The sequence below is a fragment of the Carlito syrichta genome, unplaced genomic scaffold (genome assembly GCF_000164805.1).
Source record: "Carlito syrichta isolate Samal-C Ts95f unplaced genomic scaffold, Tarsius_syrichta-2.0.1 Scaffold303280, whole genome shotgun sequence".
NCBI lineage: Eukaryota > Metazoa > Chordata > Mammalia > Primates > Tarsiidae > Carlito > Carlito syrichta.
This window is the reverse complement of record NW_007247376.1, coordinates 3,610-17,424: the sequence shown is the minus strand read 5'-3', so window position 1 is coordinate 17,424 and position 13,815 is coordinate 3,610. Positions and strand designations below refer to the sequence as shown.

The window sequence follows — 13,815 nt, the reverse complement described above, 5'->3', positions numbered from 1 at the left end:
CCCATCCCCAGACAGATATTTGCTACTGTTAATCCCATCTCCCTCCCCCCCAGATAGTTTCCCAGTACCATCAGTCATTTTCTTATAGTATTACATTGGATGTTCAAGGTCCATTATATGAGTGATAACATGTGATACTCGGACCTTTGTTTCTGTGAGAGATCACTCAGTATTATAGACTCTAGTTTCATCCAGGTTGCCATGAAATTCATAATTTTGTTCTTTTTTATGGCCGCGTGGTAGTCCATCATGTATATGTGCCACATTTTTAAAATTCAGTTCTCTTTTAATGGGCAGCATTGTTGTTTCCAGGATCTTACTATTGTGAACAATGCTGTGATAAACATACGTGTGCAGGTATCTTTTTTATAGAGAGATTTGAGTTCTTCAGTGTATATTCCCAGTAGGGGGATTGTGGGATCATACGGGAGGTTGATATTTAGAGCTTTTAGGAATCGCCACACTGCTTTCCACAGAGGTTCACTAGTTTACACTCCCACCAACAGTGTAGAAGTGTTCCCTTTTCGCCACACCCTCTCCAGCAGCTATTATCTTTTGAATTGTTGATAATTGCCATTCTGACTGGAGTTAGGTGGTATCTCAGTGTGGTTTTAATTTGCATCTCCCTGATGATTAGTGAGGTTGAACATTTCTTCATGTGTTTGTTGGCTGCTCGGATGTCCTCTATTGTGAAGTGTATGTTCATATCTTTTGCCCATTTTATAATGGGGTTGTTTGTTTTTTTTCTTTTCAGCACGTTTTAGTTCCTTGTAGATCCAGGATGTTAAGACTTTGTCAGACCTGGTGCTGACAAATACTTTTTCCCAGTCTGTAGGCTGTCTCCCTGATCTCTTGATGGTTTCTCTGGCCTTGTAGAAGCTAGTGAGTTTAATAAGGTCCCACTTGTCTATCTTCTCTCTTATGATCTGTGGGTTTTGGGTTTTGTTCAGGAATTGGATGCCAGTTCTGATTTCCATGAGGGTATTTCCTTCATGTTCTAAGGTTGTTATGATTTGAGGTTTTACATTTAGGTCTCTTATCCATTTCGAGTTAACCTTTGTGCATGGGGATAGATAGGGGTCCTGTTTCAATCTTCTGCATGTGGTCAGCCAGTTTTCCCAGCACCATTTACTGAATAGGTTCTCCTCTCCCCAGTGGTAAGTGGTGGAGGCTTTGTCGAAGATGAGTTGGTTGAGAAATTGAGGTCTTGCCTCTGGAATCTCAATTCTGTTCCATTGATATATATGCCTGTTCCTATACCAATACCAAGTTGTTTTGATGATTGTAGCTTTATAGTAAAGTTTGAAGTCTGGTAATGTGATCCCACCTGCTTTGTTTTTGTTTTTGTTTGTTTTGCTGAGGATTGTTCTGGCTATTCTCAGACGTTTGTGTTTCCATTTGAATTCCTGTGTTGTCTTTTCTAGGTCTGAGAAGAATGTTGCTGGTAATTTGATAGGTATTGCATTGAATTTGTAGATTGCCTTAGTTAAGATGGACACCTTCACAATGTTGATTCTTCCGATCCATGAGCATGGGATATTTTTCCACTTGCTTGTGTGATCTTTGATTTCTTTGAACAGTGTTTTGTAATTTTCATTGTAAAAGTCTTTCACATCTGTGGTTAGGAAGATGCCAGGGTATTTCATTTTTTTTTTTTGTGGCTATTGTGAATGGAATTGTGTTTTTTATTTGGGTTTCTGTTGGTTTATTATTGGTGTAAAGAAATGCGATTGTCTTTTGTACATTTATTTTGTATCCTGAGACTTTGCCAAAGACTTTATCAGTTTAAGGAGGTTTTTGACAGATTCTCTTGGGTTTTCAAGGTACATAATCATATCTTCTGCAAAGAGAGATAACTTGACTTCCTCTTTTCCTATTTGAATACCCCTGACTGCCTCCTCTTCTCTGATTGCTCAAGCCAGGACTTCCAATACTATGTTGAACAGGAGGGGTGAGAGTGGGCATCCTTCTCTTCTTCCAGTTTTCAGGGAAAATGTTTCCAATTTTTGCCCATTTAGGAGTATGCTGGCAGTGGGTTTCTCATAGATGGCTTTTACTATTTTAAGGTATGTTCCCCGAATGCCTAGATGTTCAAGGGTTTTTATCAAGAATGGTTGCTGGATTTTATCAAAAGCTTTTTCTACATCTAATGATATAAGCATGTGAATTTTCTTTTGACATCTGTTGATGTATTTAATTACATTTATGGTTTTACGAATGTTGTACCAGTCTTGCATCTCAGGAATGAAGCCTACTTGGTCATGATGGATGATTTTTGAGATGTATTGCTGAATTTGGTTTACTAGGATCTTGTTGAGAATTTTAGCATCTATGTTCATCATAGATATTGGCCTGTAGTTCTCTTTCTTTGTTGGATCTTTACCTGGTTGGGTATCAATGTGATGTTGGCTTTGTAAAATGATTTGGGGAGAGTTCCATCTTTTTCAATCGCCTGGAATACCTTCAGTAGGATTGGTATCAGCTCCTCCTTAAATGTCTTGTAGAATTCTGCAAGAAAGCCATCTGAATCAGGGCTTTTTTTTGTAGGAAGTTTTCTTATTACATAGTCGATTTTCTTGATTGTCATTGGTCTATTTAGGGTCTCAATTTCTTCTTGTTCCAACCTAGGCAAGTTTTGTGATGTCGAAAGTCCTCCATTTCTTAAAGTTTTCAAGTTTGTTTCCATAAAAGTGTACATAGTAGTCTCTAATGATCTTTCCTATTTCTTCTGGGTCAGATGTGTCTTCATCTTTTGTGTTTCTGATTGTGCTTATTTGGTTTTTTTCTCGTTATTTCATGGTCAGTCTAGCTAGGGGACCATCAATCTTGTTTATCCTTTCGAAGAACCAGCTTTTTGTTTCATTAATTTTTTGTATTATCTTTTTGTCTTCTAAGTCCTGGATTTGGGCTTTTATTTTGGTTATATGGATTCTTCTGCTGAAATTAGGGTGTTTGTGGTTTTGCTTTTCCAGCTTCTTTAGGTGGTTTGTTAGGTTGTGAATTTCTGTTCCTACCATTTTCTTCTTGTGTATTTGTAGGGATACAAATTCCCCTCTTACTACAGCTTTCAAGGCGTCCCAGAGATTTTGGTAAAATGTTTCTTCATTTTCATTTGTTTCCAGGTATCTTTTGATCTCTGTTTTGATTTCATCATTGACCCCAGAGTTGTCTAGCATCATGCTGTTTAGTGTCCATGTCTTTGTGGGTTTGGGGGGACCTTGTTGGTGTCAATGTTTATTTTTATTCCACTGTGGTCTGAGAAGGTGCATGATAGAATTTCGGTCCTTTTAAATTTGCTTATGCTTGACTTATGGTCAATTACATGGTTGATCTTAGAATACATTCCATGTGGTGATGAGTAGAATGTATATTCTGTGGTCTTTGGATGGAGTGTTTTGTAGGTATCAATTAAGTCTATTTGGTCCAAAGTCACATTGAGGTTCCGGATCTCCTTGCTGAGTTTTTGTCCTGATGATCTTCTAGGGTTGTGAGTGGGGTTTTAAAGTCCTCAGTTATGACAGTGTTAGAGTCAATATCTTTCTTTAGTTTTCCTAGAAGTTGCTTTATGACAGTTGGTGCACCTATGTTGGGTGCATATATGTTTAGGATAGATATTTCTTGTTGTTGGATTGAGCCTTTTATCATTATGTAGTGGCCTTCTGTATCTTTTTTGATTTTTCATAAGTTGAAGGGTATTTTGTCTGAAATTAAGATCGCTACTCCTCCTTTCTGTTGTATTCCGTTCACCTGAAAGTTTGTTTCCCATCCTCTTACTTTGAGTTTGGGGGTGTCCTTTCTAGTAAAGTGATTCTCTTGAAGACAATAGATTGTTGGCTGATGCTATTTTATCCATTTTGCCATTCTATGTCTTTTCAGTGGTGCATTTAGTCCTTTCACATTTAGGTCAATAATTGAAATGTAAGAGTTGATCCCTGTCATAAGGTTCTTACAGATTTTTTGTTCCTGTTTGTTTGTTGTCTTTCTTTGGGTTTTGGAGTTGGCTCATGTGTGTTTTTAATCTTTTGCCTGTACTATTATGAAGAATGTTGTTGTTCTTTTTTCTTTTTCTTCCGTGTTCTGTTCTTTCTTAAGTATTTCTTGTAGAGGTGGTCTGGTGGCAGCGTAGGTTCTTAGGGATTGGATATCTGGAAAAGATTTCAATTCTCCCTCACTAATGAAGCTTAGTTTGGCTGGGTAGGTTATTCTTGGTTGAAATTGTTTATCTTTTAGAACTTTGAAGATAGGGCTCCAGGCTCTCCTAGCCTAAAGGATTTCTGTGGATAAACCTGCTGCTATTCTAATTGGTCTCCCCTGGTAGGTAGTCTGGCCCTTTTCTATTGTTGCCTTTAGGATTTTTTCTTTTATAGCTACTTTGTTTAGGTGAATTATTATGTGTCTGGGAGTTGATCTTCTCATTTCTTGTCTTGCAGGGGTTCTGTGAATCTCTTGTTTTTGAATTTTTTCATCCTTGATGAGATGAGGGAAGTTTTCTTGAATGATTTCATGAAATGTTTGTTCCAGTGTGGCTTCTGTTTCTCTCTCTGCCTCAGGAAGCCCAATTAATCTTAGGTTCGGTCTCTTGAGGTGATCATTCATCTCTTGATGGCTTTGATCTGTCTTTTTGAGCTTTTTTTCTGTTCTTTTGACAGTTTGGGTTAGTTCTGTGTTTTGGTCTTCAAGTTCTGAGATTCTTACTTCTGCTTGGCTAATTCTACTTTCCATACTTATTAGTTTGTTATTTATTTCCATCACAGTATTCTTTACTGCTGTTATTTCTGACATCAGCTCCTTCCTATTTTCCTCTCATCTCTCCTCAATTTTTAAAATTCTCTCCATTAATGTCTTGATGTCTGGGTTTGTTGCATGTGACCAGTCATTCTGGGGGCTTTTCATTGTTTGTGCTCCATAATATTTTTTCTCAGTGTCCGATCTCCCAGTGGTCTATGTGAGACCTATATTCTTCTTTTGTTTTTCTTCCTTTGTGTGGTTTTTCCCCCTCCCTACTTTTTCCTTCCCTCCACATCACCGCCTTCTTTAATTTTGTTATTCAGGGGTAGAGGGATTGGTTTTACTTCTGCTTGTTCAATCTCGTATTCTTTATGTATGCCCTCTTACTTTGTTCAATTCTGGAGTTGCACTGTAGGTTGGGGGTGGTCCTTTTTACAGTTTTGAGATTTACTTAAGGGGGGAGCTGTGATTCAAAATCTATCTGCAGGTCCTGGTTTTCGCTGACAGGTGTATGGATAATCTGGAATCCACTTCCCACTGCCTTGGAATCTGTCCATGCAGTGGGGCTGTAGGTTTACTCCCTGAAATAAAATGTGGTTAGCAGAGGGAAGAGAATGGAGCAGACAGTGGGTTGAAGAGGGGGGGTGGAGAGATAGAGGAGTAAGAGGGGAAACAAACAAGTGTGCCAACAAATGGAGAGAGAGACCTATACTGAAACAGATAAAAACAATAGACCACAGCTACAGATGAACCAACTCCCATACCAAAAAAAATCATATAATAATGCTAATATACAAGCTAAACAACCACCTTATTGGTGTGCTGTTCCTCTATACAAAGATATGGTTTACAGAGAGAAGAAAAGTGAAGTAAAGGAAGAGGAAAAAAAGAAGAAAAAAAGGAACAATACAGTAGTAATAGAATTAAGTCATTAAACTAACAGAATCAATCAAACGTACTCTGAGACATTTCATTTAAGTCCAATGTCCTTTCTTTTCAAGCTGGTAAATTAGTTTGCAATTAGGGTCAGTTGCCCCTGGTCTGCTGTGAAGGACAGTTTAGATCACCCTCCGCTCACCACTCTGGCCTATGTCTTTTTCAAGCTTGTTTCTCCCATTTCAGTGTTGTTACCTTGAATCGCCAGCAGGTGGTGCTATCTCAGCTGCTTGCCCCCGAGGTGGTGGGGCTGGACAGGAACCAGCAGAGGCCGGAGATGGATGCCGAGGCTGGAGATGGATGCCTGCCTCAAGGTACATGGCAGGAGACTCACGGTGGGCAGGACATCCCGGTTGCAGGAGAGGTGGTAGCAATCCCAGCAGATCTTGCCTGCAGGGGCTTCAAGGACTGAAGTCATGGATCACCTCCAGCCCGGGTGGTGCGATGTGCTACTGGCGGCTGCAACAGTGGCATCTGTGCTGCAGTGGCTGTCCAGACCGCTGTGATGCCCCAGTGGTGGCAACGGCTGAGCTCTGTATGAAGAGCAGACTGCAATGTTGAGGACCGCAGCCTCTGGGGAGAGAGCCAGACACCCACTGCAGTTCTCCTTTGCAGAGGGTTTCACAGAACAGGTCGCCATCTTGCCAGAAGTCCGTTTCTTAGCTTTTATTGTTTGTGAAATTTATTGAGCTCCTTGGGTGTTTAGGTTCATTAATTTCATTAATATTGAAAAGATTTTTTGGCTGTCATTTATTCAAATATTTTTTCTTTTCCTTTTCTGTCTCTAAATTTTCTGGTATTTACACAATTTGTATGTTGATATGCTTCATGGAATTCCATAGGTCACTTAGACTTTGTGCAGTTTTCTTGGTTCATTTTTCTTTCTGCCACTCTGCAGAATTTCCAATGTGTTCCATCATTTTTGCTCTTATTTTATTCTGCCTGCTCAATTCCGATGTTGAATTTCTGTGACAATTTTTTCAGCTATTGCATCTTTAGCTTTTGAATTTTGATTTTGATTTTTAAATATAATTTCCCTCTCATTATTGATACTCCTGATCTTTTAATACATTTCTCTCCAAAATTTTCATAGTTTCTTTTCATGGTTTCTTTCAGGTTTCTGAGGATATGTGAGACATTTGACTTAAATTCTTAATCTAGTAAGTTTATTGTCAGGGCTTCCTCATAGGTGGTTTCTGTCACGTTATCTTATTACTATTAATATGCCATATTACTTGTTTCCTTTTGAAAACTGAACTTATAATATATGGCAATATATTAACTCTGAAAATAAGATATTTTTCTCTTTTACTAATTACTGTTTTAATTGATGAAAGATCCAGTTATTTGTTTTGTTACATTCACAAAGCATTTTTGTAAGGACTATATTATTTTGTCCTAAGCGATTGTTTAAATAACTTTTCTGATATTTCTTTAATCACTAAATTATCTGGAAAAATATTTTTAATTTCCTAGATTAATTATGAAAATAAACAAAGTATTCTGTCACCTTAAATAACCTTCACTAGTGCTACTTGGGAAGTTATTTTAGCCCATAGGAAATGAAACAATGACAAGATTCTGCATTGTCCCATCAGCAACCAAAAGACAGAACTTTGTTATCTTTTTTAATTTAAAAATATTCCCATTATCCTGCATGAGACAAATATACTTCACCAGCCACAGAGTACACTGTCTCCAAAACTGCCTTCCATGGATCAGGAGTCTAAGGAATGTTAGCCTCTATGCAAGATTTCAAATTTACCAGACACTTTTTTTTAAACCATGAACCTCCTTAGATGTGTAAGTGTTTAACTTTGCTTCACAGTTCTAAGATTGTTTCTTCAGAAAGATTAAACAAGGTCAATTCAATGATTGTTTTGGTGCACAACCAAACCCTATACCTCCTGATCTGTCATCATTTTGACATTACTCCAGTAATACTATTATAAAAACATTGGTGCCTCAATCTATGACATGAAATGTTCTTCCATGTATTTAGATTTTCTTAATTTCTTCTAAAATTTAGCTTAATAATATGCTAATTGTGCATGACCACTTAATCTCCAAATTCACTTCAACAGATGAAAATCCTGAAAATACACTGTGAGTGTACTGATTTTATTACTGACTTGAAAGTAATTTTTACTTCACAAGCTTAGAAAACTGTGAAGCTGCCAACAGCAAGAGAGTTGGCAATATTTCCTAAAAACAGAGATTTTGAGATGGCTTATTTTAGCTTAATGCTGTTTATTGCATAATATTAGATATTACACAGGTACCCAGACATCATTAAAGCACCATTAAATTAAGAAAGACTAAGAATTGGTTAGAAAATGATTTTTTTGTATATTTATAATCCCCTGTATTCATTATTTAAAACTGTCTCCTTGTTGTTGTCAATTCAGTGTCATATGATTTCAGTCATCAATAAAACTGGTTACCTTTGACAATTCCTTTTTAAAATCACATCTTTCAATTTATAAGACTTTTACTCACTTAACCTCTTCATTGGTGTCTGTATTGTCCTTACTCTCAGCTTTATGCCATATGGAAAGCTACTGCTTAAACTCTCTGTCTTTGTGCTTTCCATGTCTATTCAATTGGTTTATCTCTAATTATTTATGCAGTTGTTTCCTAGGGTAAGTTGCCTGCTGTCTTCCTTATGAATTACAACAGTTTTGGTCTCATCTTGTCCTTATCAACCCATTCTCTGTCACTGTGACTCATTCTATATTTTGTTGCCATAGAGTTTTACACAATTTCAACTTCAAAATGAGAGTGGGGCAATATTGAATATATGTAGATTTTTGACAAAGAAAAAGAATTGCAGGTTTTTTATTCAGGTTTTAAACACCTTTCATGATATGTTCACAATCCACCTATTTCTATTCATTAAAATTGTCACTTTCAAATAAAAAAGTAAATAATGGCTTAATCATACAGTGGATTTATTTGTCTCAAATACAAGGAGTTTCATGTTGGGCCTGCCTAGTGATAATATGGTAATCCTAAACATCAGAGAGTCAAGGTCCTCCCATTTTTTCTTACCATACTCTCTATAGAGGCTTCTATTCTCATGATCCATGTCCCAAGATGAGGTTTATCCCATCTCTTCCTTCATGACTGTATTTTGAATAAGAAGCAGAAAATAAATAGGGGCATGTATCTGAATGTATCACCCCAACTTCGTGTGTTGTAAAAATAAATTTCTATTAAATAGAGTTTGGAGAGAAGGTCAAATAAGAGGTGATTATGTCATGGGAGTTCTGCTTTCATTAATACACTAATGCTGTTACTGCAGGAATGTAAAAGTACTTAAGAGAGTGAGTTTATATATATATATATATATATATATATATATATATATATATATATGTATGTATAAAAGGGAGTTCAGACCTCTTGTTCACTAGGTCTTGGCCTTTCTTGCCCTTCCACTTTTTGCCATGTGATGGCATAGCATGAAGGTGATTGCTAGAGATGAGTGCCAAGTTCTTGGATTTCCCAACTATCAGAGCCATAAGACAGAAATTTCTTTCTTGATAAGTTACCCAATGTGTGGTGTTCTGTTAAAAAACACAGACTAAGATAGGGAACTGGTACTATCTGCTTATATTTTCTTCAGAAATAAATGTGATGTATGCCTAACCTAAGTAGCAAAGATTTTGATGAGTGGAATTTATATGAAAGCCAAAAACAGATGGTAGGAAATGGAGTTTGGGTTCACTGATATACAGTTTCTTCCATACTATACAGTTATGTCTAATACTGCACACTCCAGGTTATTTGTTAGCAAAGTTTGTGTCATTGTGAGTTGTCTTAAATTCACTATAATTAAATAAGCTGGTAAAATAAATTGTCAGATACTGGCTTCAATTTTTTTTTCTAGGAAAAACACAACTCGCAGACACAATTTACTATTGAAAACTTGGTAAGTACAGTCGCCGATCTATTTATTGCTGGGACAGAGACAGCAAGCACCACTCTGAGATACGGATTTCTGCTCCTTCTGAAGCACCCAGAGGTCACAGGTATGACCACAAATTATGAGCAAAGTGAATATCAGAAAGAAATTGACATGTTGCTAGTATAGTCTCATCTGTTTCTCCTTGAGAAGCTTCATTACTTAAACTTCTATGTCACTGATTATAAAGAGTCTTAATTTAATGATGTGATCAAAATGGGTATCTTTGCAAAACAGGAAAGGACAGACAGAATACACAAAGCATAGCAGAAGAAAAAACTAAGTGCTAGTGCAGGTTCCAGATTTTATGGACATTTCATTTTAATGAGGCAGAGGCAGAATACATTGGTCTGGTATTGAATGTTGGTTTTATTATGAAAAGTCTACATTTAACAGTAGGATATATTTTAAAGATACATCTCTTTCTGAAAATTCCAAATTCTAATGCTTGGGTAGAAAAAATGAAGGTTTTAAAAAAATAAAACATAAAAGCAAATTTTAGAAATGTACTGAGGCTTCCTGACATAATTTTTGGTCTGAAACATTTTCTAAAAATTTTGACTGACAAGAATGATGTTTTCAGCCAGGTTCGGTGGCTTAGCCTGTAATCCCACATATTTGGGAGGCTGAGGTGCGTGGATTGCCTGAGCCCACGGGTTCGAGACCTGCCTGGGCAGCGAGACCACATCTCTACAATAAATCAAAAAATCAGCCAGGTGTGATAGCGCATGCCTGTAATTCCGGCTACTTAGAAGACTGAGGCGAAAGGATTGCCGGAGCCCTGCAGGTCAAGGTTGTGGTGGCCAGGAGTGGCCACTGCACTCCAGTCTCTGTGATAAAGTGAGACTCCAACTCAAAAAAAATGATGTTTTCACTTAGGCAGAAAATGTATTTATTGGAAGTGTATTATTTGGAAGTCTTTTCCATAAAATTTGTTTCTAACAAAATAGAAATTTTTTGAAGAGGGGTTAATAATTTTATTATTTTTTGCTTAATTTTAACACACAGTTTTAGTAATTCACCTTAAACAGATATGGTTCTAAGGAAAACAAGGAATATTTTTTCCTGAGTACAAATTTAACTGAAATTTTAGTAACTTAATTACAGATTTGCATTCATGTTTTAGAGTAGAAAGAGAGCAGTACAGGAAGCCATCAACAAGTCTGACAAATTCCTGAAACACAGAGAAGAGATAAAAGAGAAAATATTGGCTCATCACAGAGGATGAAGTTATAACCTAAATACCAAAAAAGGAAAATTAGTCCAGAAAGAAAAACTTACCTGTCTCCCTATACTTTTGATAAGCTCAGTATATGGAGCTACTGTGGCAAAGATGGTGGAGAATGAGGCTGAAACATTAGACTCTGCTCAGGTTTTGCTCTCAACTTCGTTCATCTGTGAGATCTCTAATTCTCCCTCACAGGAAGACAGAGGCTCACTCTCTAGAGAAACTGAGCCTAAGAAGTCCTATACTCAGAGACACTGGGCAGTGACAGAAAAGGATTAATGTGTAGAGCTGGGGAGAAAGGCTTTCTAAGCTTGTGCTCTTTGAATTCTGAGGTGCTTAGCTTTTTGTTCCTTTCTTCCTGAAATTCAATAGCCAGATCTATCCAGCAGATAGAGAACAGATCCAGAGAAAAGACACTGGCATTTTAACATCTTAATAGGAATGTATTTACAGTGTTAAGCAGAGTGAATAAAATAAAAACATTCCCCACCAGGACATAGGGTCATGGGATTTCAGGATACCAGGATTAAAGAAAAAAATTTCTTTTAAAACTACCAGAGAGATATATCAGGTCATATATAAAGGAGTAGGAGTCAGAACAGTACCAGAATTTTCAAGCATAACTATTTTCTTATAGCATAACTGCATTCACAGAAAAAAATATATTTTAAAAATTACATATTTGCCAAAAATGTTGCCTTCCATTTTCCTTTGCTACAATACCAGAGGTTGTGTTTCAGCCAAATGTCTGAAACCAAGTCAGAGGATCTCATGACTTTCAGGAAAGAGTCCTCCTGTGGGAGAATGAGAGTGTCAGGGAGGCTGCCCAAGCACCTGTCCTAGAAAATGCATTTCAGAATGGACCAGGTGGATGGTGTAGCTGTGAGAGAAGATACTGAGAACAAAAGAGAAGTGATGGATAGACTGAGGTTTCCCAATAACTGGGAAATTATTACTAGGAGTTTGAAACATCTACCTAAGCCTTTGAAAATAATTCTAACCTGAGAAATAGAAAATTATAAAATCTAGCATAGAGACACTATGAAGTCCCAGAAAAGTACAAAAAAATGCAATGCAACAATAGTTGTCTCAGCAGGTAAAAATATGTATATGCTCATGATGATGTAAATAATCAATATTAATATAATCAGAAATTTTGGTATCAATATATTCTAGCCAAAGTATGGAGGATCCTCTGTGTGTGTGTGTGTGTGTGTGTGTATACCTGTTTGTGAGTGTGTGCCTATATGAGGTAGAGTCAGAAATGAAAATTCTTATTAAATATGATCTATTAATGGTCAAGTAAGAAATCTAAACAGAGAATCATTATTTAGGAGCATGAACATAAATTTTAGAAAAGTGTGTACAATGTTCATAGTAACCATATTTGGGAAGTGGAAACATGAAGTGAGTCCCATTGCAAGTTGCACACACACACACACACACACACACACACACACAAACACACAAAGACACAAAAGCTACATATGCATATATAAATCCATTACAATTTAATTCTAAATTTCATATATTATTGTGATGAAACATAACATTTGATTCCTGTTTTTCTTTCTGTAAGTATTGTTAATCTTTGACTTAATTGTGCTGTTTTTACCTTTTGAAATATTTCATTACTTCAATTTTTATTAGTTGTCATGTATGCTAATTAATAGGTATGCACTGATGCCTCCCAATGCATAGTTGGTAGGAAAGTTGTATGCTCATATTATGGAAATTCTCCTTATATGTTGAGGTGTACTTTTGGGAATATTATTCAAGTTAGTAATGTTGTTGGGCCCCTCCATCATGCTTTAACTGCATCACCTTGAACTGCTACAACAAATGTGCTATTTTTCTCCTTTTCCATCATTTATTTTCATATCTTACCAGCTAAAATTCAAGAAGAGATTGATCAAGTGATTGGGAGACACCGGAACCCCTGCATGCAGTACAGGAGCTGCATGCCTTACATGGATGCTGTCATGCATGAGGTCCAGAGATACATTGACCTCCTTCCCCTCAACTTGCCCCATGCAGTGACCTGTGATGTTACATTTAGAAACTACTTCATCCCCAAAGTAAATTAGCTTCTCGTACACTGCATTTCTGTCCTTTGAAATCCCAATTCCACAGTATTGTTCCAACCATCTATCAACACTAGATGAGAGAGTTGCAAAACCCATAGTTGAGCCAGTTTGATGGATTTTCTGCTGTTTTGTTGAAGGCAAGAAAGGTTTTACCCAAATAAATGATAAAAATATGAATCTGTCAATTTCAAAAAGACACTCTGCTGGGATTTTTCTCAGTATGAGCTTCAATGTGCAGTTCAATTTACAATGAAGTAACATTTTCATGCATCAAATTTTCAAATCACGAATATGGTTTTGCTCCTAATTTGGGGGCTTTCTTATATTTTCTTGGTAATGTTTTGTTTTCAGAGCACGTTTTGAAAATTTGTTTTTCATCTATAAAGAAAATTATTAGAGGACTTCTGGCAAGATGGCGATGGGGCAACCAGGTTTGTGAAACCCTCTGCAAAGGAGAACTGCAGTGGGTCTCTGGCTCTCGCCCCAAGGGCTGCAGACCCCAAAATTGCAGCCTGCTCTTCATACAAAGCCCAGCCGTTGCCACCGCTGGGGCATCGCAGTGGACTGGACATCCACTGCAGTGCAGATACTGCCGCCGCAACTGCTGCAGCTGCCACAGCTGCCGCCAGTAGCACATTGCACCACCTGGGCTGGAGGCGATCCATGACTTCAGTCCTTGAAGCCCCTTCAGGGAAGATCTGCTGGGATCACTGCCACCTCTCCTGTGACTGAGACATCCTGCCCACCGTGAGTCTCCTGTTTGTGCCCTGAGGCAGGCATCCATCTCCAGTCTCACCGGTTCCAGTCCTGCCCCACCCCTCTGGGGTGAGCAGCTGAGATAGAACCACCTGCTGGTGACTCAAGGTAAC

General features: G+C 37.5%; 1 pseudogene; it reads left to right on the top strand.

The window, feature by feature from the left end:
- LOC103260642 overlaps positions 1–12,946 on the top strand; it is a 52,519-nt pseudogene extending 39,573 nt beyond the window's left edge.
- The last annotated feature ends 869 nt before the right edge of the window (positions 12,947–13,815 follow it).